This window comes from Giraffa tippelskirchi, chromosome X, assembly GCF_054371585.1.
Source record: "Giraffa tippelskirchi isolate mGirTip1 chromosome X, T2T-mGirTip1v1.2.pri, whole genome shotgun sequence".
Lineage (NCBI taxonomy): Eukaryota > Metazoa > Chordata > Mammalia > Artiodactyla > Giraffidae > Giraffa > Giraffa tippelskirchi.
The window spans coordinates 98,690,703-98,704,236 of NC_137289.1; the positions used below are offsets into that span (position 1 = coordinate 98,690,703).

Sequence of the window (13,534 nt, forward strand, 5' to 3'; positions counted from 1 at the left end):
CCAGTTTGCATGAGGCTCCACCACAAATGCAGAGATCCCTGCCTCTCTTTCCCCCATTAGAGCAGTCATTGGCAGGGAGATCAGCAAGAGGGCAGTCTGGGCAGGATAGGTTGTGAGGGACCCTGTGTGCAGCATGAGCCTCCCCAGGAATGGAGAATGTCCTTTTCCTGATGGGCAGAGGCCCCTGATGTGTGTGAAGGGAGCGTGATTAAGGCCCAGGCCATGGGCAACTGAGTCATTCTCTAGAGAAAGAGAGGATTTTACTCCCCAGGAGTAAAATGGAGACATCAGGATTTCACTCCCCAGTTTTTCCACTAGGATCTAGGATACTTTTCTCCCAGATAGGTATCTCCTCTAGGCTGTTGCTCAAATGTCACAATCTTAGAACTTCCCTGACCACTCTTTCTAGATATCATCCCCTCTCTCTATTTCACTATCCCAATTTAATGTTAATTATGGCAGTTACAAACACCTGATAAATTACTTGTATTTGGGGACCACATGATCCCAAGAGAAGGTAAGCTCCATGAGGAAAAGGTCGATTTTCTCTTTCCAAACACACAAATTTGTGCTTGACACATACTTTGGAGAGAATGCATGAACAACGGAATGAATAAACAAAGTTAAACCTGTTGAGAGAAGCATAGCTAGACAGGCTGAGGATTCTGCTAGAGAACATATTCAGGGATGATAAGATGATGACAAAGCTGTGACCTTTATCTCACCTACGAGGTGGTGTCCTTGGGTCCCCTCGAAATTGACCCCTTTCCTAACAGAATGGAAGGTCCTGTTGTCTTTTTCACATATTACTCGCGGTCAACGTCAGAGGCCTTCCCCACGCCAGGACCTCAGATTCCAGTCGGAAGCTTTACTTACCCTGCCCACTGGGGGACTGTGGCTGGATATTTCTGCCTTAAACAGGAAAGCTCAAACAACTACGATGCGCAGCATAGATAAAATGCTTTCAATGCTCTTTGTTACGACAGTGGTCACTATAGACAAGTAATCTTCAGTTTATGAAGACTTCTTTTTGAGTCCAAGATGGCAGCAATCTGTGGGGTTTTCACCCTAACCTTGCCCTTCCGCCCTTGGCGGATCATCCTGGAATGGTCCCCGGGCATCTATATCTGCTGTTCCCCAATCCCACCAGCAAGGGGCGCGCGAGATGAAACAGTTCTGTCCTGGGATATACCACTGAGGGGAAGCGGTAAGACCCCCCCCACTCTGGAAGGTACCATTGGGAGAGGGCGTTCCACAGCAGGGAGGGCCCCCTTACACCGCGTCAGGCATGGACCACAGTTCCCAGGCGCGGCGCTCAGGGCGCCTCTGGGTCTATCCCGATTCGCTCCTCTTCGTCTTCCCGCTGCTTTCGAATCCGAGTGGACACTGGTATTCAGCGGAAACTTTCTTCGTCTCTTTTCCAACTCCACCCCTTCGTTGGTGGGACGACTACGGAGCGAGAGACCTGCTGTCGGTTTGGGTATGGCGTCAGAGAAGCTTTCTGGGTAGTGACTGGTCACCGCGTGATTGCGGGCACTGTGGGCACAGAACTGGAACTGAGGGCGAGAGGCGCGTGTATACGCGTGCGCCTGCGTTAGCGTGCGCAACGATGCAGAGCATGCAATTTTCCTCCGAGTTTTATTGCTTTTCCCAAAGGGGTCGAATAGCTGCTCTGGTTAGTGGCGAGGTTTGGCGCGGTCACTGGCCGTGCATGGTGACTGCGTTTCAGTCTTGTTTAGCTCTCGCTCAGTCTGGATCCTGTGGCAGCGCACGGTCTTCACACAAATGCACGCAATTCATGTCCAGGGAGAGGTCTCTGAGTTTGGTGTCTCTCCCTGGAGAGTATACTGTATCTGGCACCTTGGGATTGTGTGTTGCTACGTGTGACAACACGGGTGCTGTTTGGCTACATTTGATCTCCTTGAGCCTTTGGGCGGAATTGTGAGTGATGGGACATTTGATGTGAGTGGATTTTGTGAGCCATAATACAAAGCCTCTAGGATGTGTGCCTGTATACCGGGATGTGCATCTTTGGAGGTTTCTTGCCTCTCAGTCCCTGTGTGTGAGATCTCTGTGTTAGGAGTCTGCACCCCAGAATGTGAGATCACTGAGCTTTTTGATTCTGGGTTCCAAGTTGTGATGCCTCTGTGCTGCTTTAAGGATGGGTTAGTCTAAAGGTGTAAAGGATCAGCTGCCTGGGGCTCTATGCAGAGGTTGCAAATTTTTCCTTTGTCTGGGAACTTTGTCTTAAGATTATATGATATTCTTGAGTTATTAAAACTTCTGCCTTTCCGTTTAGGAGGGTTTGTATTAGGTCGGTAAGTGTCCGCATGGTTTGGGAGTCAGTCTCCATGATGTGAAGCATCTGTGCAGTTCTCATTTGTTTCTGTCTGGAAGACTTTGGACTGTTTGCAGGGTCTCTGTCACAGCGTGTATGGTTATGGTCTCTGTTGTGTTTGAGCGTCTGAGACTCGAGTTGTGTGCTCTCTGTGCAGAGATTCAGTGAGCTCTTTTTGGTGTCTCTGGCTGTCTATGAGCTGTTGGAAGTCTTCGTGTTAGAAATAAAACCTCTTACGTTCTTGGCTGTGAGGTCTCTGTCCAGGAAGTGAGGATTTGGTAGCTGGCAGATATGATTCTGAAGCCGGGAACCTGACATGCTGACTGTGTGTTGTTGAGTGTATCACTTGTCTCGTGAAATCTCAGTATGTATCATAATTAATACAGTGGGGCCAGTGCCCATCTTGGAGGGTACCTGTGCATGTTAGCAATGTGTTTAAAGGGCCTGCCTCCAGACTGTCCTTCAGCAAATGTTTTCTGAGCACCTGCCATAGACCTGAGCACTATTGGAGGAGTTTGGGACAGGGCAAAACTAACCAAGTCTCTCATTGCATAGACTTGGTGGTCAGTAAGTAAATCAAGGGTGGCAGGCACTATGAAGAAAGATATTGCTAGATCAGGGGAAAAGGTGTATGTGGGTATGATATTATGATTTTCTTCAAGATAATGAGGGAAAGTCTCCCTGAAAGATGCCAAGTAAGCAGAGATCTGGAGGAAGTGAGGGAGCAGGTCGTGGGGTTACCTAAGGGAAGAGCATTCCAGGCAGAAGGAACAACAAATGCAACAGTCCTCGCATGGAAATCTACTTGGCGTGCTCCTGAACGTCAAGGAGTCCTGTGATGCACTGGGTTTGGCACGTAGCTCTCATTGAAAGGGGCCTGGTGCTGCTATTTCTGTTTGTCCCCCAGTTTGTGGTCATCTGCATTTCACAGATGAAGGACTCAAGGCTCCAACATGTGCCCTGCACCTTCTCTCCTACCTATACCTGAAATTAGGAGTGAAACCTTCTGGTCCGTCAGGAGAGACAGAGAACTTGAGTGTACCAGCTGCAGGGATGATAGTATCCACGTTGAATGTCAGCCGAGCAGCGTACCTCAGTTTTAATGTGGGAATCATGCCTCATATCGTTGCCTGCCCTTGATGGAGGGCAGGACTTAAGAAGGAGAAAGGGAACTGGGGCAAAGGAGAGAGGCAGGAAGGGGAAGCTGGAGGACAATGAGAAAAAAAAATGAATGGTCTCATCACATTGCTTGGATTTGGCCCAAATCACCTTGATTAAATGATTGGAGTGATATATAGATATATAGATATATAGATATATATTTTTTACTTTGTCCCTGTCCCTACCCTTTCTTTCCCTCCCCTTCTCTTTTGTGCCTGGGATACCACCTGGGGCTGGAGATTTCTTTTCTGTGAATTTTTCAACTACAAGCTTGCTTTTAAAATAGGTTATCTGTTCCTTTTTCACTGAAATTTGATAGTTTGTTCCGCTTCACCTAAATTGCCAGATGTAGTTATTCTATGACTATAAACTTATTCATAGAATCCTTTTAATTTCTGTGGAATCTGTAACCTATTTCTTTCCTGATATTGGTAAGTTTTGTCTATAGTTATCTTGCTTTTGTTTTATTCTTCTGGGTGGAAATTTATGAATTCGTAGTGACCTTTTGAAAGAGCCAGCTTTGGGTTTTGTCGATTATCTATATATTTTTTCTAATATCTGTTCCGATCTCTTTTTCCCTTATTTTGCTGAGTCTCGCTACCAAAGGGGTTTAATAAAGTCCCTGAAAGTTTCCCAAGTATAGTGTAATCTCACAGATTCTAGGGCACTGTTGTAGCCGCACTGAGTGAGATCCACTGAATGTAGATCATGGCATCTGCACTTTTTACAAGAATTCCTCAGTTCTGATTGACATGGACAACGTGTCTAGGCACTACTGGACCAGAGACATGGTCTTATTTTCCCTACTGCCAGGCTGTCTTCACTGACAGCATGTGACAGGGTTGTCTGTTTTCTCTGATGCACAAACCCAAGGGGTATGACACAAACTCAAGGGGGTTGACAATTAAATGGAGGGAGGCTTTGGACTAGAGCAGATGCGGTGGACTTTGGAAAAAGTAGATGCATTAGAGATTTTCGAAGTAAAAGTGACAGAACTCAGCAAGAATATGGACTTGAAGTGAAGGAGAGGGAATTGTAAACATGGTTAAGACCAAGTTTCTGTGTCCTGTCATAAGGGTACAAAGGTGTCATGGGAAATCCTGGAAGTTGGCCAGGTCTGGAAAGAATTCCAAATAAGATTTTTATGTTTATGAGCTCATGGTCTAGATGGATACAATAACCAGTATTTACATACTTAAAAGTTCCTTTTCCTTTTAAAAAAAAGTGAGAGGTATTGAGATATAATTTATATACAATAGAAGTCAATGCTTTAAAGCATTACCGTTTGTCAAGTTTTCACATATGCATACCATTGCGTAAATGCTACCACAGCAAAAATGTAGAAAACGCCCCATTCGTTTGAAAACGCTCCTTTGGGCTATTTGCATTGAGACTCCTTCCTCCATTCCTATACCCTGGCCACCGCAGATATATTTCTGTGCCTATAGTTGTGCCTTTTCCAGGAATCCATTGACATGGAATCATATAACACATAGCCTTCTGTGTCTGACATCTCTCAGTGGCACAGCTGAGATGCATCCTTGCTGTTACATGCATTAGGAGTTCCTTTTGAAATGACTGTGTAGTATTCTTATGCATGAGTATATTCTTTTTTCTTTCATCTACATACCAGTTGTTGAATAGTTTGGTTGTTTCTGGTTTTGGCTATTAGGAGTACATGAGTAGGATATTTTAGTAATGGTCCTTGTGTGAATATGTTTTCCTTTCTCTTGGGTAAAATTGGCTAAAATTAAAACTCCTAGGAAGTACCGAAATTCTTGAGAATAAGAAGAATATGCTACCGGAGAAGAGTGAAGAAATAGCTACAAAAGGAATGAAAAGGCTAAGCTAAAGTGGAAACAGCCCCCAGCTGTGGATGTGTCTGGTGGTGAAAGTCAAGTCCGATGCTAAAAGAACAATATTGTACAGGAACCAGAGGTATATTCTGAGAAATCAGTTACCAGTTCAGAGATATAAATGTGCAATGCTCCAAGCAACAGATGGAAACGGAGGTACATATTTCTGTGTCTATTCTATGGAAGTGAGTAAAGCCATTGCAAGCATGATGGAAAACCCAGAAGCAGAGAAGGAAATGGTTCATCAAAGCATGTATAAAAATAGGTATTCAAACCAGTAATGTCTATTCCTGTCATAAATGTCTTCCTGAGACACATTCTCCACTAAGGGTAACCTGGGACTACCTATCACCACAGTTTGTGGATGCGTAAGAAAGACTGCACTGGAAGGAAAAAAAGATAGTCTTCAACCCCCTTTCTCATCCTCCAGAGACCCTGCGGTTCCAGGACTCTACCTCAGTAGCGAGAAAAGCTCAACGTGCTCGGCACACGCCGAACTCAGGGAGCATGCGCAGTGTGTGCAGGTACACCCGCTACTGCGCATGCGCCTTGGTGCGCATAAGTAGCGCGCATTCTGTGAGGAGCGTTGGGCCTGAGGCGGTTGTGTTTACTCAGTCCCGGTTCCTTCTCACTGCTTGCGAGTCACCAGGTAGGTCCACAGATCTGTCCTGTCTGGAGTTGATGTGTGCGAGCGTGTGAGGGGGAGCCAGCGAGTTTCGGGCGGGTCGGGCAGCGCGTTTTCGGGCCTTTGAGGAGGAAGGCCCTCGAGGTCGTCATCTTGCTCTTCAGAGGTGTCGTGACGCCATAGTTCTTGCCCTGGTGGCTGGAGAGGAAGCTCGGTGGGCAGAAGAGGGAGGGATCGGGTGATGGTGGGCGGGGGGGAGACTTGGGAGTGCTATTTGAAATATCTGGTTCACTGGGGCCCTGGAACTGACGACAGAGCACAGAATCTGGGGCCGGCAGTGGGACCTGGGCAGGGGGCGGGGTGGGCGATTAAGGAAAGGCCTAGAAACCGGACCGCGGGGGTGGGGGGGGTGGGTTGTGACTGTCTCCCGGGTTTTGTGATAAGGTGTCAAGGGAGACGTGGACCGGTTGCTCTGCATGCAGACTCACTTCAGCCCCAGACACTGAGAAAATCGCCATAGTCAGGCTGTAAAGACTGAGCCTTCTTGTTCCAACTGAATTCCAAGGGAGCTGGGGAGATACGTCTGGTGAATAGGGGTGTGACAAAAGGAATAGTCCTGAATTTTTAACTCTTAGCAGTATTTCACTAAATATCTTCATAATGGAGAATTCTGTTGTGAAATCAAACTTCCTCACAAAAATTGAGCCTTCCTGTGTACCTTAAGGTAATTTCTCTGCCAGCTTAGCAAAGACAAAAATGGCTTTTCTAGTAACTGTATTTAGTGTGATTGGAATGCATGTACACTCATACTTAACCATCGTTTTCTTTTGAAAGTATTTTCACATTTTTTAAAAAAGTAATAAGTCAACATATGGCCATAAAAGTGATCAAATATAGCTCTAGTCATAAATACATTTTCTAAATCACAACATTCTACTTTCAGGGAGAAATATGAGTGGGCAAGTGGCATCAACACTGGGACCTATAGATCAAGAGTCCTCCCAGCTGGATGCACCTGTGGTTGTGAGTACCTTACCATTTGGTGTTTTCTATTAGCAGAAGTTTATTTTTGAGAAAATGATGTTAAGTAGTACAGATGCAGTGATAAAGGTCTTTCATGCTGATAAAGGGTGACAGTGTGTCTTAGGAAGGAACATTGATCCAGATATATTACAGTCTGGCGTTGCCTGGATGAGTATACTGTTAAATTCCCTGGAAATGTGCCCAGTGACTCCCTCCTCCTGCTTATTAACAACAGATTGCATACTTCCATCCCAACATAGAGTTAAATAGCTTCCAAAGTCTTTCTGAGTAACTCTTATGGGAGTTAACTTTTCTCTGTGGGAAGAGAAACTTTATTAAAAGTAAGTACATAGAATTGTGTTGGGAAAATGTTGTTAGGTTTACTTATGATCAGATACATCTGTGTCTTATGTATAGTTATGCTATTAGATGTATTAACAACAAAAAGTTTTTATTTGCATGCCCACTCTACTAGGACCAGCAGCCCAGTGTTGAGCAACCTCAACAAGGGGAACCACCAGCTGAAATTCATGATATCACACCTGCAAAGGAGGAAGTACATGAAGAGCATCCAGTGGATCGTGGTGAAGAGAAGCTGCCGCGTGCCTGTCAAGGTAAAGTGTATCAGTGCATCCTGCCTTAAGACATACCCAGTGAGTGGAGGAAAGGAAACATTAGAAAAGGACTTCAGACAGTTCCTGAAAAACTGAGGAGAGTATAGTTTGCAGGTTCGTGTGGTTGGTGAAATTTTCCCTTGTTTTCAAGACAAAGAAGTCGGGGGAGCATCTAAGTTGTCTGAGGACAACCCTGGAAAAGGAAAATGGTAATGACTTTCGGGAAATTCTGCTTTCCTTTTTCTCCAGCAAAACATTCCTGGAATAATGCTCCTGAGTTTCTTACTCATCACATTTTTACCATACTAACCTAAGGCTTTTAATTCATAACACTGAGGGAATGAATATCATCATTCCCTTGTTTATATTGTAGGTTTTACACCTAAATTGATGCGTTTTTTTAATGATCCTTACCTGGAAATTGATCTCCCGGAATTGGCTGTGGCAAAGACTGGGGGTCAAGGTGGAGATGGTCCTGATGTCTAGGAGGAGATTGCGTCAAATATACAGCCTGTTGAAATGCCAGAAGCAGGTATGTCATCCATTCAGAAAGTAATTTATGTGGTTTCTGTTTTTCAGAATATTATATCTTTAATAATATAGAGGGAACATTACTATTATTTTAATAATAGAATTCACATATTCTTTGAAAGATAGTTCACATCCCAGATGCCTGAGTGCCTGACTTACAGACTTTCCAATAAAGAGACAGGATCAAAGCCATATCGAACTGAAAATAGGAAACCGTTTTCCTTTTTTTTTTTTTTTTTAAATAAATTTATTTATTTTAGTTGGAGGCTAATTACTTTACAATATTGTAGTGGTTTTTGCCATACATTGACATGAATCAGCCATGGGTTTACATGTGTTCCCCATCCTGAACCCCCCCACACCTCCCTCCCCCTCCCATCCCTCCGGGTCATCCCACTGCCCCAGCCCTGAGCATTTGTCTCATGCATCGAACCTGGAATGATGTTCTGTTTCACATATGATAATATACATGTTTCAATGCTATTCTCTCAGAACGTCCCACCCTCACCTTCTCCCTCAGAGTCCATAAGACTGTTCTATGCATCTGTGTCTCTTATTCTGTCTCGCATATAGGGTTATCGTTACCATCTTTCAAATTCCATATATATGCATTAGTATACTGTATTGGTGTTTTTCTGTCTGGCTTACTTCACTCTGTATAATGGGCTCCAGTTTCATCCTTCTCAATAGAACTGATTCAAAAGGAAACCGTTTTCTTTCCTTGAGTATAAGTACTTTAAGCAACAGCTAATAATTTTCAGGTTCTTTTCTAATTTCTGCTTGTAACAAATACGGAATGCATTTGTAATAAATATCAGTTTACATGAAATATGCTCAGTAGGTTCTAGTACCAGCTTTAACATAATGTGTGTGATTCAGGTAAATCCCTTAACTTCTAAACTGAACTTTATTCATTTAAGTTGTGAATTCAGAACAGATACACTAAAATGCCAATTTTTCCATGCTGATTTTTGCACTCTCTGATTCCCTTCGATGGAATGCATACAAGAATACTCTGTTTTTCTTGATTGATTTATCATAAAATATCATCTAGAGTCAAATTATAACAGGGGAATTGAGATTTCATTTTCTGATGGGGGACCCATGTACACCCGTGGCTGATTCATATCAATGTATTGCAAAAAACACCACACTATTGTAAAGTAATTAGCCTCCAATTAAAATTAAAAAATTAATTTTTTAAAAAAGAAAATGAGCCAACATTCTGCTTGATGTTTGTTAAATTCTCTCAAATTCTGAATTCTCTAGCTCTTAGGAAACTTAGTTGCATTTTAAATCCTTTCCCCATTGAAGCATGATATGACTGAATAATAAAATGGCAAAAGGTAGTCTAGTTTCCTGTTTCTGTGGCTGATCAAGTTGAGAGAGTGCATTTAGTCAGTGATATTCCAGGCAGGTGTGAGTGAGATACATATGCTAAGCACACTACCTGCCCCCATGTTTGGTCTGTTTTGGGGGGCGTTTTTTTGCTTATTTTAAGTGGAGGATCATTACTTTACACTACTCTGATGGTTTTTGCCATACACCCAACTCTCACTCTTAAGGAACTAGTAAAAATCTGAGCCTCACGATATAATCGTCTCTCACTATATCAAATATGTTATTTTTCCTCTTTGATACGTGAGTTTAAAAAGTTTTGAAGGTTAAAGTCTGTAACTCTAGTTCTTCCCACGTAATCAGCGTAGTATCTTTCACATAGGTGTTCTCCAGATTGCTGACAATTAATTGCATGGTTCTAATTTTACAGGAAGAACTTCATGGTTAGGGAAGATTTTACTGTGTATTAGCCTTCTAAATATTTTCACTTTACCTTTTTGTTCCATTCCATTAGAACATGTAGATGAAAGGACAACTTTCAGACTACTTTCAAGTAACTACAGAACATGATTAAAATGTTCTCTTAGAAACATCTTAGCCCTAAATATGTGTGGTATTTAAAAAGAAAAATACATTAATTATAAAGTACATAAATATAAAATCCTACCCCCAACAAACAGGTAAGAAAAAGAGCGACAGAATAAACCTAACGGAAAAAGCAAAAGATACTTAATAAAAGACAGGTATGAATCGTCAGGAAGAGGAAAATAAACTCAACTAATAGATAAACACAATGTGGTAATTTACATAATTTTGTAACACACATATATATACACACACATTTTTTAATATTCTTTTCTGTTGTGATTTATCACAGGAGGTTGGACATAGTTCCCTGTGCTGTATAGTAGGACCTTGTTGTTTATCCATTCTGAATGTGATAGTTTGTATCTGCCAACCCCAAATTGCCAGTCCATTCCTCTCAGTTTACATGATTGTGAAGAAAATGGACAAAGCCCAAGTATACCTAATAAGAAATATGAACAAGACACTAACAGTAGATTACAGAATTAAAACAGAGTATAATCTGGAACTCACATATTTTTAGAATATTGATGGGATGTGTCTAATAGGGTAGAAAAAGAAATATTATTTAACATAGCCCAGAGTAACTAAATAAGTAAACATCACAAGATACCGTGGATGAACTTTTGAAATTGGTCAGAGTTGTCTCTCAAAAGCCATTGTCATTCAGAAACAAACCAAAAAATCTCCTTTTCCAGATTTTCTTCTCTCTTCCTACTTGCTTTTCTCTCTCACTCATACTCCCTCTAGCTCTCCCGTTTCTTTTCTTCTCTCCTTTTTCTCTTTCTTCTTTTGGTGTGGCTGTGAGAAAGTCCTATTTCTGCTTCACATGTTGATGTCGCCAGTGATAGTAATGACTGAAAATTAGTGTCCCCGTATAATTTATTATACCAACTGGAATGCTTTCCAAGGTGACAAGAAACATTTAGAATTACAAGAGGGCCACAAGTAAAAAGGGGGATAAATGTTTAACTGACTTAAAACAACCACATCAGGGATAAATTAGAACAAATGAAAATTTCTACACTCTTCCACAGTAGAGAAGAAACAAATGTACTACTGGCCTTTTTCTTTACTTCACTTAAGCAGTAACAGAGATAACAACTGTTGAGCTGTCCTATATTCGGAATATTATTTCAAACCAACACAGTTCAATGATACTTTTGGGGGATTTTTTGGTTTTAGTTTTTGTGTATTTTGTTTTTCTTAGGGTGTTTTTTGTTGTTAGATATTTTACTGAATGTGTACACAGTTTTGCCCTCTACTGAAAACGACCTTCTGATAGGTTCAATTGATTTCATTTGTTCTGAACTCAGTGTCCTTATTTTCTTGTATAACTAGGAAGGGTAGTGTGTTTTTAAAAATACTGGTAATACGCTTGAAAAGCCTATAAAATCTCTAGAGAGGATTAACTGAAGGTAAGCCAAAGGGTCGCCCGTAGTGTTCTTGTTTTAGTCCACTTTATAAAACTACAACTGCGATGAACTCTGTACACCTCTCCTGTCATCGAAATTTCTGCTAAGTAACTTTTTAAATGTATATATTATAGGTGAAGGGCGACGATTTGCTTGAAAGAAGATAGACTGAAGCCATCTGTGCTGTTCTTATGTTGTATATTTGACTGTTAAAGTTCTGTCAATAAAGTTTCATTTTCTCCTTGCACATTTTTTGTTACATTTATCCCCGAGGATTTAATGGTATTGAAAATCCATGGTTTGTGATTTTTATGGCCTAGTTGAGGATGTATGTAGAGATAGAATGTTTGTATATAGATTTTCTGTTCCACAGTTCCTCTAAATATGCATATTAATTCCACAAATTTAGATCTAGATTATTTTTGCTTTTCAAAATATACTATAATATTTGAATATCAACAGTTTCTACTGGCTTAAACCTTAAACCTTTCCTCATTTTGCAGGATTGAACAAACCAGCCAGAATACTCTTGACTAAAGCAGGTGATAATCGGCATTTTTCCCGATAGGAAATGAGTAATCTTCTCCATTTCGACCTGTTTACGTTGCTTTTTTGTAGATACACTTTATCAGAGTAAGTTCCATTCTATTCCTAGCTTGCTGTCTTGAATATAGATTCAGTTCAGTTCCGTTCAGTCGCTCAGTCGTGTCCGACTCTCTGCGACCCCATGAATTGCAGCACGCCAGGCCTCTCTGTCCATCACCAACTCCTGGAGTCCACCCAAACCCATGTCCATCGAGTCGGTTATGCCATCCAACCATCTCAGCCTCTGTCGTCCCCTTCTCCTTCCGCCCCCAATCCTACCCAGCGTTAGGGTCTTTTCCAATGAGTCAGCCCTTCGCATGAGGTGGCCCAAGTATTGGAGTTTCAGCTTCAACATCAGACCTTCCGGTGAACACCCAGGATTGATCTCTTTTAGGATGGATTGGTTGGATCTCCTTGCAGTCCAAGTGACTCTCAAGAGTCTTCTCCAACACCACAGTCCAAAAGCATCAATTCTTCGGTGCTCAGCTTTCTTCACCGTCCAACTCTCACATCCATACATGACCACTGGAAAAACCATAGCCTTGACTAGACGGACTTTTGTTGGCAAAGTAATGTCTCTGCTTTTAAATATGCTATCTAGGTTGGCCATAACCTTCCTTCCAAGGAGTAAGCGTCTTTTAAGTTCATGGCTGCAATCACCATCAGCAGTGGTTTTGGAGCCCCCAAAAATAAAGTCTGACACTGTTTCCAGTGTTTCCCCATCTATTCGCCATGAAGTGATGGAACCGGATGCCGTGATCTTAGTTTTCTGAATGTTGAGTTTTAAGCCACCTTTTTCACTCTCCTCTTTCTCTTTCATCAGGAGGCTCTTTAGTTCTTCACTTTCTGCCATAAGGGTGGTGTCACCTGCATATCTGAGGATATGGCGTGTGACTAAATAAGGGCCAGTTTGTCCAAAGCACTGTGTGCCTCTTCCTGTTTTTCACCCAGAATTCCTTCATGACGCAGTGACATTCAGGGATCGCAGAGGTTACAACTTACCCCTGTAGAACTGGCTGTGAGCAACGCTGTTTCTGTTAGGGATCCTAATTCATCTGAAGCCAGAGATGGAATTTCTGAGCTGGAGTGCATCTGTGTCCTCAGGTGTGACCTATTAGAGCTGTTTTGGGTTGGCATCCAGGATGAGCACTCTAAACTGTTTGCAGATCTCTGTCCCAGGGCATGAAATCTCAGAACTGTTTGGGGGGGGGGGGTCTGTGTCCAGAGGGTTGGGCCTCTCAGCTGTTCATATATCTGCACACGAGAACAGTCTGAAGAGAGAGGCTGGATGGACCCCACTCTCACGGGCCTTAGAAGCAGGCCTGTGATGTCACATTTGCTACGATTTCTACCATGCCTCCCTACAGAGAGAAAAGCTTGGGGCCCCATCCTCAGAGAGGGTAATAATGCACAGTTCACAGAAGCCCAGGTAATAATCCTGTTAAGAAAAATACTTGCTGATA

General features: G+C 42.3%; 1 long non-coding RNA gene across 3 annotated transcripts; it reads left to right on the forward strand.

The window, feature by feature from the left end:
* Positions 1-1,245: 1,245 nt before the first annotated feature.
* LOC145536313 (uncharacterized) lies at positions 1,246-11,733 on the forward strand. 3 transcript variants are annotated; one of them, XR_014075762.1, is made up of 7 exons: positions 1,246-1,480; positions 5,263-5,620; positions 5,786-6,004; positions 6,924-7,003; positions 7,479-7,617; positions 7,991-8,149; positions 11,621-11,733. It is a non-coding gene; the product is annotated as an uncharacterized LOC145536313 (long non-coding RNA). The 3 variants fall into 3 exon arrangements; XR_014075761.1 differs by lacking the exon at positions 1,246-1,480 and having other exon boundaries at positions 4,948-5,620; XR_014075763.1 differs by lacking the exons at positions 5,263-5,620; positions 5,786-6,004 and having other exon boundaries at positions 1,277-1,480.
* Positions 11,734-13,534: the final 1,801 nt, after the last annotated feature.